The 16,023-nt window shown below is 43.1% G+C and overlaps 1 protein-coding gene across 2 annotated transcripts in view; it reads right to left on the reverse strand.

Moving 5' to 3' along the window:
* The window catches only part of LOC146662755 (uncharacterized), a 49,124-nt gene extending 40,399 nt beyond the window's left edge, over positions 1-8,725 (reverse strand). For both annotated transcript variants that reach the window (XM_085419329.1, XM_085419330.1), the window contains exon 1: positions 8,411-8,725. The gene's annotated coding sequence lies outside the window, so the exon portion shown is untranslated. The remainder of the gene's footprint in view (positions 1-8,410) is intronic.
* Between the last annotated feature and the right edge of the window lie 7,298 nt (positions 8,726-16,023).

The raw sequence follows: 16,023 nt of genomic DNA on the forward strand, positions 1-16,023 counted from the left end.
GGACCATCACCTCACTACCTGGATTTTGGACTACCTCACCGACCGACCACAGTATGTGAGGACTCAGGGCTGTGTGTCGGACAGGGTCGTCTGCAGTACGGGGGCCCCACAGGGAACGGTTCTGGCTCCGTTCCTCTTCACCATCTACACTGCAGACTTCTCCCACAATTCCACCCAGTGCTTCCTGCAGAAGTTCTCTGATGACTCTGCAATAGTCGGCCTCATCACTGATGGGGACGACAAGGAGTACAGAGGACTGACTCAAGACTTTGTGGACTGGTGCCAGCTGAACTACCTCCAGATCAACGCCAGTAAAACCAAGGAGCTGGTGGTAGACTTCCGCAGGCACAAGCATTCTCCACTGCAACCACTGAACATCCAGGGTATGGACATTGAGGCTGTGGACAGCTACAGGTACCTTGGTGTTCATCTGAACAACAGACTGGACTGGACTCATAACTCAGACGCCCTCTACAGGAAAGGGCAGAGCAGGCTGTACCTGCTGCGGAGACTCAGGTCGTTTGGGGTGGAGGGCCCACTCCTGAAGACCTTCTATGACTCTGTGGTGGCTTCTGCTATCTTTTATGGTGTGGTCTGCTGGGGCGGAAGCATCTCTGCTGGGGACAGGAAGAGACTGAACAGGGTGATCCGAAGGGCCAGCTCTGTTCTAGGATGCCCTCTGGACCCAGTGGAGGTGGTGAGTGACAGGAGAACGGCGGCTAAGCTGTCATCCCTGTTGGACAACGTCTCCCACCCCATGCAGCAGACTGTGACAGCACTGAGCAGCTCCTTCAGTGGGAGACTGCGGCACCCACGGTGTGGGACGGAGAGATTTCGCAGGTCTTTCCTCCCCACTGCTGTCAGACTCCACAACAAAGACTTTAACTGAACAAACACACACATCCACACATGTGCAATAACACTAAGTGCAATAATCTTTTCTGGCATCGTTGTATTTTTACTCAGTTGTATATAGCATTCGTATTCTATTTTTATCTTATTGTATATTTTTATTCTATTTTATTCTACTGTATATAGTATATTATTTTATTCTATTCTGTACAGCTGTGTACTGTATTTATTCTTATTGTATTCTAATTTTTGCGTCATAACTTTTGCACTGTCCACTTCCTGCTGTGACAAAACAAATTTCCCACGTGTGGGACTAATAAAGGTTATCTTATCTTATCTTATCTTATTCATTCACTCTCACATTCACACACTGGTGGAGGCAGCTACGGTTGTAGCCACAGCTGCCCTGGGGCAGACTGACAGAAGCCAGGCTGCCATATTGCGCCATCGGCCCCTCTGGCCAACACCAGTAGGCGGTAGGGTAGATTTATCATATCACACCATATTATCCAATATTATATTACATTATATTATATTATAATATGTTATATTATATCCCCTTTCACATTAGAGCCACAACAGGACCCACTAGAACATGGGAACAAGTAAAAGTGAAATATAAGAATATTCTACAGAATGGTAATATTTATCACTTATATTGCTTGTCGTCTCTTGGAAAGAGACCCTGGAATACTCTGTTTGTTTGTTCATAACAGCAACCAAGAAAAGGGCAGAGCAAAAAAAAAAGACAGGTGGTGGTCCTGCACCCCCTCGTCAACAAGTTGGTTAAGTGAATAATACCCTCACGGGAAAATCGATATCTCTCTATGAGCACACTGTCGCGCTGAGCTAAAGGATCCTGTCTGTCCCGCAATATACGCTGAATTCTGAGGACTCTCCTTATCAATCTTGCACCTTCCGCAATGGGTTGCTCGCGTAAACGGACAGGATATGACTGCGACAGACTTCCCAAATCCACCTTCGCTTTTATAGCCGTGGTCTCTCATCTTGATTACACGAAGTAATTTACAATTACTACTCTGAAATATGAATTACATCTGTAATAATCACATACATGTAATAGAATGTTAATAGTACATTTCCCTTTTTTAGGGAATGACCTGTATGTATCTGTGAAATCAATAAAAGGATCAAGTGCTGCATTATCTTTAGTTACATTGATGTTATTTATTTATGGTGAAACAGTGGTGGAATATCGCTGTTGCTTTCGTATGAATGACGCGGACATACCTGCGTGGCCGCGATCTAATCCTGTTTACATAAAGTAAACCTGCTCCCCAGCAGGTTTACGCTTACGGCTCTGTTGCTATGACAGCAAGTCCCGGATGGGCTTCGGGGAACCGAACGATCCAGGATCACGCGAAATCGTCAACAATCTCATCCAGCTAACTCACTTAGCGCGGTACGAAGAACAGGCCCCAGGTTTGCACACACAGTAGCTGGTATTTTGGCCCATTCCTCCATGCAGATCTTCTCGAGAGCAGTGATGTTTTGGGGCTGTCGCCGAGCAACACGGACTTTCAACTCCCGCCACAGATTTTCTATGGGGTTGAGGTCTGGAGACTGGCTAGGCCACTCCAGGACTTTCAAATGCTTCTTACGGAGCCACTCCTTTGTTGCCCGGGCGGTGTGTTTTGGATCATTGTCATGTTGGAAGACCCAGCCTCGTTTCATCTTCAAAGTTCTCACTGATGGAAGGAGGTTTTGGCTCAAAATCTCACGATACATGGCCCCATTCATTCTGTCCTTAACACGGATCAGTCGTCCTGTCCCCTTGGCAGAAAAACAGCCCCATAGCATGATGTTTCCACCCCCATGCTTCACAGTAGGTATGGTGTTCTTGGGATGCAACTCAGTATTCTTCTTCCTCCAAACACGACGAGTTGAGTTTATACCAAAAAGTTCTACTTTGGTTTCATCTGACCACATGACATTCTCCCAATCCTCTGCTGTATCATCCATGTGCTCTCTGGCAAACTTCAGACGGGCCTGGACATGCACTGGCTTCAGCAGCGGAACACGTCTGGCACTGCGGGATTTGATTCCCTGCCGTTGTAGTGTGTTACTGATGGTGACCTTTGTTACTTTGGTCCCAGCTCTCTGCAGGTCATTCACCAGGTCCCCCCGTGTGGTTCTGGGATCTTTGCTCACCGTTCTCATGATCATTTTGACCCCACGGGATGAGATCTTGCGTGGAGCCCCAGATCGAGGGAGATTATCAGTGGTCTTGTATGTCTTCCATTTTCTGATGATTGCTCCCACAGTTGATTTTTTTCACACCAAGCTGCTTGCCTATTGTAGATTCACTCTTCCCAGTCTGGTGCAGGTCTACAATACTTTTCCTGGTGTCCTTCGAAAGCTCTTTGGTCTTGGCCATGGCGGAGTTTGGAGTCTGACTGTTTGAGGCTGTATATATATATATATACATATACATATATATATACATATACATATATACATATACATATACATATATACATATACATATATATGTATATGTATATACATATATATATATATAAGGAGAATAAACCAGCTGTTCTCCACAGAACCAGCAAAGGTGTACGCTCAGTGGCAAGGGAACAATAAGAGAACAGCACCACCAAGGCTGGAGACGGAGCAATACTGGAAGAGCATATGGGAGAAGGATGCAACCCATAACGGCAATGCTCAGTGGCTAGAGGATCTGAGGGCAGACCACAGCGACCTCCCTGAACAGGGTCCAGTAACCATCACAGTGGCAGATATCCAAGAAAGGGTCTCCAGTATGAAGAGTTGGACAGCACCAGGGCCCGACATGGTTCACGCCTACTGGCTGAAGAAGCTGACTGCACTCCACGAGCGTCTGGCAGCACAAATGAACCAGCTGCTAGTTAACGAGAGACACCCGGAATGGCTAACTGAAGGCCGGACGGTCCTGATCCCCAAGGACCCAAAGAAGGGACCGGTCCCCTCCAACTACCGACCAATAACCTGCCTCAGTACTACATGGAAGCTCCTGTCAGGCATCATATCGGCTAAGATGAACAGGCACATGGGTCAATACATGAGCGGGACACAGAAAGGAATTGGCAAGAATACCAGAGGCGCAAAACACCAGCTACTGGTAGACAGAACAATCAGCCGAGACTGCAAGACCAGACTGACCAACCTGTGCACTGCCTGGATTGATTACAAGAAGGCCTATGACTCAATGCCCCACAGCTGGATACTGGAATGCCTAGAATTGTACAAGATCAATGGGACCCTAAGAGCCTTCATCAGGAACTCAATGGGGATGTGGCGTACAACACTAGAGGCCAACTCCAAGCCCATAGCACAAGTCACCATCAAGTGCGGGATCTACCAAGGAGATGCTCTGTCCCCACTGCTGTTCTGCATAGGCCTGAACCCCCTCAGTGAGATCATTAACAAGACTGGCTACGGATACCGACTACGGAACGGAGCAGTTGTCAGCCACCTCCTGTACATGGATGACATCAAGCTGTATGCCAAGAGTGAACGAGACATCGATTCACTGATCCACACTACCAGGCTATACAGCAATGACATTGGAATGTCGTTCGGACTGGAGAAGTGTAGTCGGATGGTAACAAAGAGAGGGAAGGTAGTCAGAACTGAGGGGATTGAACTACCAGAAGGCAACATTGCAGACATAGAGGACAGTTACAAGTACTTGGGGATCCCGCAGGCGAATGGGAACCATGAAGAGGCCGCTAGAAAAGCTGCAACCACCAAGTACCTGCAGAGGGTCAGGCAAGTCCTGAGGAGTCAGCTGAATGGTAAGAACAAGATCCGGGCCATCAACACGTACGCCCTGCCCGTGATCAGGTACCCTGCTGGGGTAATAGGCTGGCCAAAGGAGGAGATAGAAGCCACTGACATAAAGACAAGAAAGCTCCTTACCATGCATGGAGGGTTTCACCCCAAATCCAGCACCCTGAGGCTGTACGCTAAGCGGAAGGAAGGGGGCCGGGGACTGGTGAGTGTCAGCACCACAGTCCAGGATGAGACAACGAACATCCAAGAATACATTGGGAAGATGGCCCCAACTGACCGAGTGCTCAGTGAATACCTCAGGCAGCAGAAACCCAAGAAAGAGGAGGGAGACGAGGAACCATCATGGAAGGACAGGCCCCTGCACGGTATGTACCACCGGCAGATAGAGGAGGTGGCTGATATCCAGAAATCCTACCAGTGGCTGGACAAAGCTGGACTGAAAGACAGCACAGAAGCACTAATCATGGCAGCACAAGAACAAGCTCTGAGCACAAGATCCATAGAGGCTGGGGTCTATCACACCAGGCAAGACCCCAGGTGCAGGCTGTGTAAAGATGCCCCAGAGACAATCCAGCACATAACAGCAGGGTGCAAGATGCTAGCAGGCAAGGCATACATGGAACGCCATAACCAAGTGGCCGGCATAGTGTACAGGAACATCTGTGCCGAGTATAACCTGGAAGTCCCGAGGTCAAAATGGGAGATGCCCCCAAGGGTGGTGGAGAATGACCGAGCTAAGATCCTGTGGGACTTCCAGATACAGACGGACAAAATGGTGGTGGCTAACCAACCGGACATAGTGGTGGTAGACAAACAGAAGAAGATGGCCGTAGTGATCGATGTAGCGGTTCCGAATGACAGCAATATCAGGAAGAAGGAACACGAGAAGCTGGAGAAATACCAAGGGCTCAGAGAAGAGCTCGAGAGGATGTGGAGGGTGAAGGTAACGGTGGTCCCCGTGGTAATCGGAGCACTAGGTGCGGTGACTCCCAAGCTAGGCGAGTGGCTCCAGCAGATCCCGGGAACAACATCGGAGATCTCTGTCCAGAAGAGCGCAGTCCTGGGAACAGCTAAGATACTGCGCAGGACCCTCAAGCTCCCAGGCCTCTGGTAGAGGACCCGAGCTTGAAGGATAAACCGCCCGCAGGGGCGTGCTGGGTGTTTTTTTTTTTTTTTTATATATATACACACACATATATATATATATATATATATATATATATATATATATATATATACATACACACACATACATATATATATATATACATATATATATATACATATATATATATATATACATACATATATATATATACACATATACATACATATATATACATACATATATATATACACACACACACACATATATACATATATATATATATACACATATATACATACATATATACACATATATACATACATATATACACATATATACATACATATACATATATATACTTCAACTATAGAAAGACAACTGAATAAAACACATAAATTCACTCTTTGTTAAACATTTATTTCACACACACCAAATTCAAAAGTGTTAAATGTTTTGGTGTTAGTAGTCTTCTTGCAAAAGTAGAGTTAATTTTACTCTAAGCAGAGTCACATTCTTTTAATTAAACTCTGAGGTGTAAAATGATAGTAGTTAAAATCAAGTGTTAAAAATGAGTGTTTCTCTGTCAAATCTGGAGGTGTTACAATGGAAACATTAACTCTTGACCTCTTAACTCTGAACTCCTAGAGGGGCTATGACACCAACAGAGTAAATTCACAGACTCCGCCCCCAGCACGGCTCCAATCGAAGCTGAAGTGAAGCCGTTTCAGAACATTTTGCTCTACATATTTGAGTTGTTTGCCATGCTTGGTAAGTCATTTTTTCAAAGATTGTTTCAATTATTATTATTAGTTTTTACTTCTGTGGCTCTTTGGAGTTGAGACAAAGCTGTGTGAAAGGCATTAGCCATGTTGCTCGCTGATAGCATAATATTCTGTTTTAGCTAGCTGAAAGGTATTGTTTGCGGGCAAATACCACAGCCTTGAAAAAAAGCTTGCATGTGAATTTTCAGTCAGATTTTTGGTCAAATACACCTAAAACAATGTCTACAATGTGAAATGTTGGTATAATGGTGCTACTTAAAGCCTGAAAATGATCTCCCATAAAATAAAATAAAAATTTTAAAATTGAGCAAACAGCAGTAGCTGACGTCCTGACTGGGGTTAGCATTTAGAGTTTTGTGCACACGGTTTAGGTAAAAATGAAAAAGGTTGAGGTTTTACATTTAGTTCAGTATTACCTGTTGCTTGTGTCCTTGTCTTTTGGGAAAATACTTTACACAAGTAATGGCTTAAAGAGGATTCCTTTTTTTTGCTGTGCTGCAATTGATTACCGGGTTATTTGTACCATTAATTAGTGTCAACTAATTTGTATTCAATCTCCGCACAGGATATGCTTGTGAAGATGGAATATGGGGGAGAGCAGAAGTCCGTTGAAGTTCCACAAAGGGATGAATGAAGGACATGCATGTTGTATTGAAGAAATAAGTGATGAAAATGCTGTTATTTGCATTTACCATGTCAGACCTTTTGATAAACAAAATTCTAATGAAAGTGAGAACATGTATACTGTTACATCTTTCAGAAAATGTTTTGAAATTGTGGTGCACAGTTCAGAATAAATGTTTTTCAAAAACCATTGCATCTATTTAGTAAATGTTTATTTCCAAAAGAAATTTCTAGAAGTTCAGAACAGTAAAATTCCCGTTTTTTAGAATTAATTAGAAGATAACTCTTACGTAGTTAAACTAAAATACTCTTTGAGAGTTAATATATAAACTCTTAACACCTAGTTAGCATTAGTAAGTGTTAAATTATCAACTCCAGACAGATTTGGTGTTTAACACTGAATCAGAGTTAACGTACAAACTCTCCAAAAAGAGTTAAATTAACACTCTCTGGTGTGGACCCATATAGACACTTTAATAGTGTTGAAATCAAATCTGACAGTGTTAATTTGGACATGCTGGATTTGCTGTGTAGAATGAACAAATGCAATTATAGTCGGGTTTACCTGTGGAAAAAAAAAAAAGCTTTAAACCTTCAAATATTCAAGTGAGTAAAAATATCTGATCAATGACAAGTGGAAAGAACTTCTGCCGTTGATATGCAAAACTAAATAAAGTCCAACATTCAATCCACAACATGATTAAAAACATTCTTCTTCTCCCAAATCACCAAGAGCTGCACATTAACCACCACAATATATTTTTATTCTCTGTGCTTTCAAATATGAACACTGTTTACTTTCATCTGTTTCATTAGTTTTTGTTAACATCTTCCTGTGCATCACTTTACAGCAGCCACACTCATTAAAATGAGACTTTGTAGGAGTTCACTTCCTCTCATGTGTTCATCCACAGCAGCTGGACAATAAAGTTTATTGTGACCCTGATACTGCAGCAGATCGCTCTGACTTCCTGTTATCACTTCAAATAGAAACGAGGCTGTAGAGGTTTGGTGCAGGCAGAAAAACAGCTGCAGGGACAATGAAAAGACTTTTCTGCTCCAACTTCTCCCAGCATGCTGAGCTAATGATTAGTTGGTGTTTTTCTCCAAACACTCTCTCACTCTTCTCTCAACGTGTTCACAATAAACTGTGAACAGACACCGAGGAGAGCAGCAGAAGACCTCATTCAGGAGCTAAACTCAACATGAACTGAACTCACAGTAAAGTTAGCTCGGTGCTTACCTTTAGATGAGCCCACAAACCGAGAGAAACTCCGCGATGAAGCTGCAACTCTTTCCAAACACAGGAAACAGATCAGGGAGCGGAGACCCACGTGGTTCACGCTGATCTCAGCTACGATCCAGGAGACAAGGGTGGGCAGATCGATGCACATATCGATCCAAACGTTGGTAGTGGTTTATGATCGACATTTCAGTTTGTTTCTCTCCTCTAAGTTCACTACTTTACTCCCGTTTCGTGAAAAGGGAGCTCTCTCTGCGCGACTCCTCTTCCCTGCACACACGCTTTGCTCCGCCCCTTCTTCCTGCTCTGCTGTGATTCGTTACTTTGCGGTCACGTGACGCAGCTGCGCTTCGCAAGTAGGTGAGGTACATCCTATTTCCTTCTATTAATCTTTTTTCCTGGCCTTGACGAAAACTTCATCACTGGTAGGAGAATTGCTAAGGACTCAGTAGAAGAGAAGAGCGGTGCTGCGAATTTGAACAGTCTTACTATTGTCTCTCCTAAACAATAGGTGAAGATGGACTACAAAATGTGCATCTTTTGTTGTAACTGCTGTTTTATTGTCATTTAAATGCGGCGAGTTTCTGGAAAATGATATGGAAAGGTTATACAAAGCTTTGAATTTTAAAGAAGGAATGGTCATTTGACATTAAACGGCTAAAAAGAGACACTGTATCAGTTTGTTACTTAAAGTCATGAACAGGAGTATTTCTACTGCATGTTTTTTTTTGTTTGTTTAAAGTGCCACGTGCGTGACCTCAGTATGACCTGAATTTAGAACAGAAAAAGAAAGGTCATATATTACTGAGTTTAGTCATCCATAAAATCATCACATTCAATGTAAGATTAAGGTTAACTATTGAACTATTCTAAAGTAAAGGCTTTAAAAACAAGTTGACGCTGAAAGTTTTATCATCACTAATATCACATAACTTTGCAGACATGTGGCCAACAGTAATGTTTTATTGTTCTTCGCTATTAAAGATTTGCACATAAATAAGTGACATAATGTCCAGTACTTACTTTTAAAAGTTTACTCTTCAGTCAATCTGTTTCAGAGAGCCGCCGTTTTTTCCCCAAAAAATTATCCGCACCCACCACTGCACAAGGAATTGTGGGATATGTTGGGCCACGAAGGCTACACTGGACCCAGCCTTCAAATCTTGGGAAAAGAAGGGGGCAATTGGAGGACTCTTTTAATTGGGACGATCTTTGTCACATCGCTGTGACGTAATCGGCCTTAAAACGCTGCATTTAAGGCTGCAGACCTTGAATTGGGATAAAGTCTTTGTCTTTAAGACATTCCTGCAGTTTAACTATTTGTTGTGTGTTGGCTTCATGGATAGAAAAAGTTGGGTGTCATCTAAGAAAAGCACGAAAAAGACTTAACAATGTGGTGTATGCTGTACAGTGCAGCGAGGAATGCCCAGACCTCTACATTGGAGAGACCAAACAGCCACTTCACAAGCGCATGGCACAATACAGAAGAGCCACCTGCACAGGACAAGACTCAGCAGTCCATCTGCATCTTAAGGATAAAGGACACTCTTTCGAGGATGCCAATGTTCACATTTTGGACAGAGAGGACAGATGGTTTGAAAGAGGAGTAAAAGAAGCCATCTATGTCCACTGTGAGCGACCAGAGGCGGTAGTTTACGACACCAACTCTCTGCCATCTATAATCCAGTTTTGAGTTCCCTCCCTAGACGCCTTAACGCCCACTCACATCCTGGGCCATCTGATCTCAGGAATTCTCATGATAAGGTGGGGCCAGGTTTCACAATGAGCTCACCCGAAACTCTGGCTGATTGGGACCCACACCCAGTTTCACACCTTGTCTCAGGCGATTAGAGGATCATCAGGGGGTCCTTTTGTCCCTCTGTGGGGGGTTTCTCCCACTAGGTTTATATCTGGGACTCTCCACCATTTGACCTTAGAACTGAAGAAGTTTCTCGGATGAGAGGTGAAACGTCTTCAAGCAACTTAAAGAAGTCCAGACCCTTTTCTTTCCAAGCTCCTTAGACTACGATGACCTGGATGACTGAGAACCTTCACAGACATTATTGTATTTACCAACATCAAGAAGTCACAAGCAAAGAAAGATCACACAATGGTGCATGTTTAAACAAGGAGAGTTTACTGGTCAAAATTATTTATTAAAGAAATAAACAACATTTTTTTAACCACCAAAAAATACACATTTAAAGCAACACAATAGCGGCCCAATATCTTATGTTTATGTCAGAACCGGTGCCATTATGGAAAAAGTTGCCGGTACCCATCCGGTAATAGATACTTGATGGGTACCGGTATCTATTATGTGGATACCGGTACCCATCCCTACTCAGAACTGACAATGGTGGGGAATACACATCTAAAGAGTTTCAAGTATATTTGAAAGCTCAAGGCATCCACCATGAAGTGACTGTGCCACATACACTGCAGCAAAATTGTGTTGCAGAGAGAAAAAACAGAACTCTAGTGGAATCAGCTAGAAGTATGCCATCACATGCAAAGTTGCTAAACACATTCTGGGCAGAAGCTGTTGCTACTGCAGCTTACATACAGAATAGGCTCCCAACATCTGCTTAAAAGAATGAAACACCCTATCAGAGATGGTATGGAAAAAAACAGACATTAGTCATATGAAAGTATTTGGATGTGTTGCTTATGCACATGTTCCAAACACCGAGAGAAAGAAGCTGGACAAAAAGGCAAGTTCGTCATGGGATATGCAACGAATGCAAAAGGCTACCGACTGCGGGATGAGGAAAAAAGAAAAATACTGATTTGACAAGATGTGGTCTTCAATGAAACAGATTTTAATTGCAAAGAAAGTGAAAATGATCTCTGTTTGGGGAATGAAGTGACACTACACACGGGTGAAAGACAAACAATACTGAGGAGACTGTCACCAGTGAGGCTACAAAAGGAGATTAGCGGATCAGAAGACCTCCAAAGAGATATGGATTTGAGGAGTTTGCTGACGTAGTTACAGTTGACCATTATGCAAACATCTGTTGTGTCACAGAACCAAATACACTGGAAGAGGCTATGTCAAGTCCAAATGCAAAGGAGTGGAAAGAAGCAGCTGATTTGGAATATGAGTCACTGCTGGAAAATGGCACATGGGATTTAGTGGCTCTACCAAAGGATAGCAAAGCAGTTGGATCAAAATGGATCTTTAAAGTTAAGCATCACAGTGATGCACAAGTGGGAAGATTCAAGTGCAGACTTAATGCCAAAGGCTATTCACAGATTTATGGTGCAGACTATGATGAAACATTCTCTCCGGTTGTACGATTTGGTTCAATTCGTACTTTATCATTTGCTGTGCAAAACAATCTAAATGTGCTTCAAATGGATGTTGTGACTGCATTCTTGAATGGACACCTGGAAGAGGAAATCTACATGAGCAGCCAGATGTTCCTGCCCATCAAACCTGGGCAGGAACATCTAGTGTGCAAACTAAACAAGTCAATATATGGACTGAAGCAGTCTCCACGTTGCTGGAGCAAAGCTTTTACAGAGTTTATGAAAAGCATTGGTTTTACACAGAGTACTTCAGATCATTGTGTGTTTGTTAGAACAGGTCAGGAGTTGGAAATATTGGCTGTGTATGTTGATGATCTGATTTTGATTACCGAATCAACAGAGAGCACGAAGAACTTAAAGGACACTCTGAGGAAACACTACAAAATGAAGGACATGGCTGAGCTATCCTACATTCTGGGCATCTCAGTGGTCCAAGACAAGGACAAAAACCATGTTGTGCTTCATCAGAGACAGTTTACTGAAAACATACTACAAAAGTATGGAATGGACAGTGCAAATCCAGTAGAAATTCCAGCTAACACAAATGTCAAATTAAGAAAGAGTGATGACGTCAGTCAACCTGTAAACCCAAGCATGTATCAGTCAATGGTTGGAAGTTTATTGTATGCTGCCATGGCCACACGACCAGATATTGCACAAGCAATGGGTGTGGTGTCAAGGTTCAATCATATTATGTTCATTTGTGACGCATGAAGGGGCGTAACCCTGATGATAGTGTCCAGAGGAATAGGAAGGAGGGTAATAGAGGAGGATGTGTAACGTTTGTGAAACAAGGGATCTAATATAGAGTTGTAGCTACAGGAAGGCAGTTCGAATTTATAATTCTTGATATATGGGGAGGAACTGGCAGCATTAGAGTGGTAAACTTTCATAATCCAGCTAACAAACTATTAGCAGTGGAGGAACCTGGTGCATATTTAAGGGGTAAGAGTAATCTGGTGTGGGGACTTTAATGCACACAGCACGTTGTGGGGTAAGAGTAATGATTGGAATGGGGCGGTGATTGAGGAATTGATGGAGGTAAAGAATTATGCATGTTTGAATGATATAGGGGGCACTAGGGTAAATGTTAGAACAGGGGTCGAATCAGCCATTGATCTTACTTTAGTATCGGACTCAGTGGCAGGCATTTGTTAATGGGAGATATTGAAAGAGACTACTGTAGGGAGTGACTATTATCCTATTCTGATTGAGGTAGAGCTGGGTGTTGAGAAACAGGATATAAGAGGTGTCAAGAAGTGGTGTTTCAGTGATGCTAATTGGGATATATTTGGATTAATTAGTGATCAAGAAATGCAAAGGATCGATATGAATGTTGAAGTTGATGATTTATAGGATTCTATTTGTAAGGCAGTGTTAGAGGTGGCACGTAGGGCAATAAGGAAGAAGGAAGGGAAAAGAGGATTGTACCTTGGTGGACAAAGGAGTGTCTGGAAGTGATTAAACTTTGAGGTTTTTAAGATTTTAAAGAGGAATCACAATTTTCAGAATCTTGTTGGATACAGAAAGTTATAAGTTAAAGTAAGTCAAACTGTTAAAAAAGCAAAGAAGGATTTCTGGAGAGGTTTTTGTAACTCAGTTGGGAGGGAGACTAAAATACACAGCGTTTGGTCATTAGAAGCATGAATGGCATAAAAAGGGAGTATGGGTATCCAATTCTGAGGCATGGAGAAGTAGCAACGATTAAAGATGAGGAAAAGGTTAACATGTTGGCAAAATAATTTGTCAAAATCCATAGTTCAGGCAATGCTAGTGAAGTAGGGCGAAGAGGAAGAGAATTGACAGTCACAGAGAATATAGATTTATTGGATATGGTAGAAGATACAGATGATCTATTGAATATTCTTTTTACGAAGTCAGAACTGCATTGAGTGCACCAGAAATTAAAAATATCAGGACCAGGAAAAGATCAGGTGTGTTATATCATGTTAAACCATCTTAGTCAGTCAGGTAAAGAGCTTTTGTTAGAGTTGTAGGATAGGGTAGGGTTTGGGAGGGTGGGAGGCTGCCGAAAAGCTGGAAGGAAGCTGTGGTGGTACCCATACGGAAACCAGGAAAGGATGACACAAATCCAGGAAATTTTAGACCTATAGCTTTAACATCGCATATTTGTAAAGTAATGAAGCGTATGATAAATTAAAGATTAACGTACTATTTAGAAACTAGAGGATTTATCTCTGAACATCAAAGTGGGACAGGGAGGAATACCATGGACCAGTATTGTGTTTGGAACATGAAGTTAGAAAAGCACAAATAAACAAAGAAAGTGTAGTTGTTTTTTGATATAGAGAAAGCCTGTGATATGATGTGGAGAGAAAACATACTAATTAAAATCTGTAAATTTGGTATTAGGGGGATAATGGATTTTTTAAAGGGAAGACAAATTCAAGTGAGGATTGGGGAGGTTTATTCTGAAAGGTTTTTGGTAGCAGTGATGGGAGAAGGGAGCCGGAGATGGACAGACGGATTGGGGCTGCAGCTGCAGTAATGCGGACGCTGCACCGGTCCGTCGTGGTGAAGAGGGAGCTGAGTGTAAAAGCGAAGCTCTCAATTTACCGGTCGATCTACGTCCCTACCCTCACCTATGGCCACGAGCTGTGGGTAGTGACCGAAAGAACGAGATCGCGGATACAAGCGGCAGAAATGAGCTTCCTCCGAAGGGTGGCTGGCCTCTCCCTTAGAGATAGGGTGAGAAGTTCGGCCATCCGGGAGGGGCTCAGAGTAGAGCAGCTGCTGCTCCACATCGAAAGGAGCCAGCTGAGGTGGTTCGGGCATCTGACAAGGATGCCCCCTGGGCGCCTCCTGGGTGAGGTGTTCCAGGCATGTCCCACTGGGAGGAGGCCCCGGGGCAGACCCAGGACACGCTGGAGAGATTATATCTCTCGGCTGGCCTGGGAACGCCTTGGTATTCCCCCGGATAAGCTGGAGGAGGTGGCTGGGGAGAGGGAGGTCTGGGCCTCTTTGCTTAGGCTGCTGCCCCCGCGACCCGGCCCCGGACAAAGCGGATGAAGATGGATGGATGGATGGATGGATGGATGGATGGATGGATGGTTTTTGGTAGAAAACAGTACACTTCAATGGAGCATAGTGAGCCCTTTGTTGTTTTCTTTAATGATAAATGATGTGTTTGATGACATAGAGGGTGGATTGGGGTGTTGGCTTTTTGCTGATGGTATATAAAGGGTAAAAGCCATCTACTTATGAGGAAGGCTTCACATGATGGCAATATGGAAGAGAGGGAAAAATGTTGACTTTATTGTGAAGAAACTGCAGGGAGCACTTGGGAAAGTTAAAGAGTGGTCGTATAAGTGGGGTTTAAAATATTCAGTGAATAAGACTAAGACAATGTTCTTTACAAGGAAAAGGGGTTAGTGAAGAAGTTAAGATAAAGTTGTATGGTTTAGAGTTAGAAAGAGTTAGGCAGTTTGAGTTTCTGGGAATGTGGTTGGATGAAAGGCTGACATGGGCTTTTCATATTCAGAAAATGGTGGATAAATGCAAAAAAGTATCAAATATATTGAGGTGTTTGGTTGGGAAGGAGTGGGGAGCAGATAGGAAGTCCTTGAGAGCCACATGTGTGGGGTTGGTCAGATCTGTGTTAGATTATGTGTAGCATACTATTCAGCTGAAGACACAACTCTAGTTAAGTTAGACATTGTTCAACATCAGGCGCTAAGACTCTGTACAGGTGCTTTTAAAACAACTCCTACTGCAGCTTTGCAGGTGGAAATGGGGGAAATGCCACTAGGACTGAGAAGAACACAGCTTATGCTTAATTATTGGGCAAATCTTCAGGGCCATGGACAGGATCACCCAACACAAGCAGTTCTCAACCCTTGCTGGGAGAAAGAAAGGCGGAAATCAAAGAGCTTTGGGTGGATTGTGGGTGCAAGAGCAAGTGAATTTAAACTGGATCAGTTATACGTTTGTGAAAGAGTTTAGTTACCAGCAATACATCCATGGATACTTCCCGAAGCCATAGTAGATTTCACTCTACTGGATAAGAAGAATAAGGATGGGGAATTTATTTTAAACTCCTATACTGTGCAGGCTTACATTGACCAGTTTTATGGTTATGTTCAATTATATACAGATGCAACAACGAATTCAGCCAGTCAAATTGGTGTAGCAGTTGTGGTCCCGGAGTTCATGGTTAAAATAGGAAAAAGGATCACTGATAGACTGTCAGTATTCACTGGAGAACTGCTTGCAATTCTGTTGACTGTTCAGTGGGTGGAAGATATGAGGCCATTAAAAGCTATCATTTGTTCAAACTC

The sequence above is a fragment of the Rhamphochromis longiceps genome, linkage group LG9, assembly GCF_057381845.1.
Source record: "Rhamphochromis longiceps isolate RC_006_pf linkage group LG9, R_longiceps_female_GT1.1, whole genome shotgun sequence".
Lineage (NCBI taxonomy): Eukaryota > Metazoa > Chordata > Actinopteri > Cichliformes > Cichlidae > Rhamphochromis > Rhamphochromis longiceps.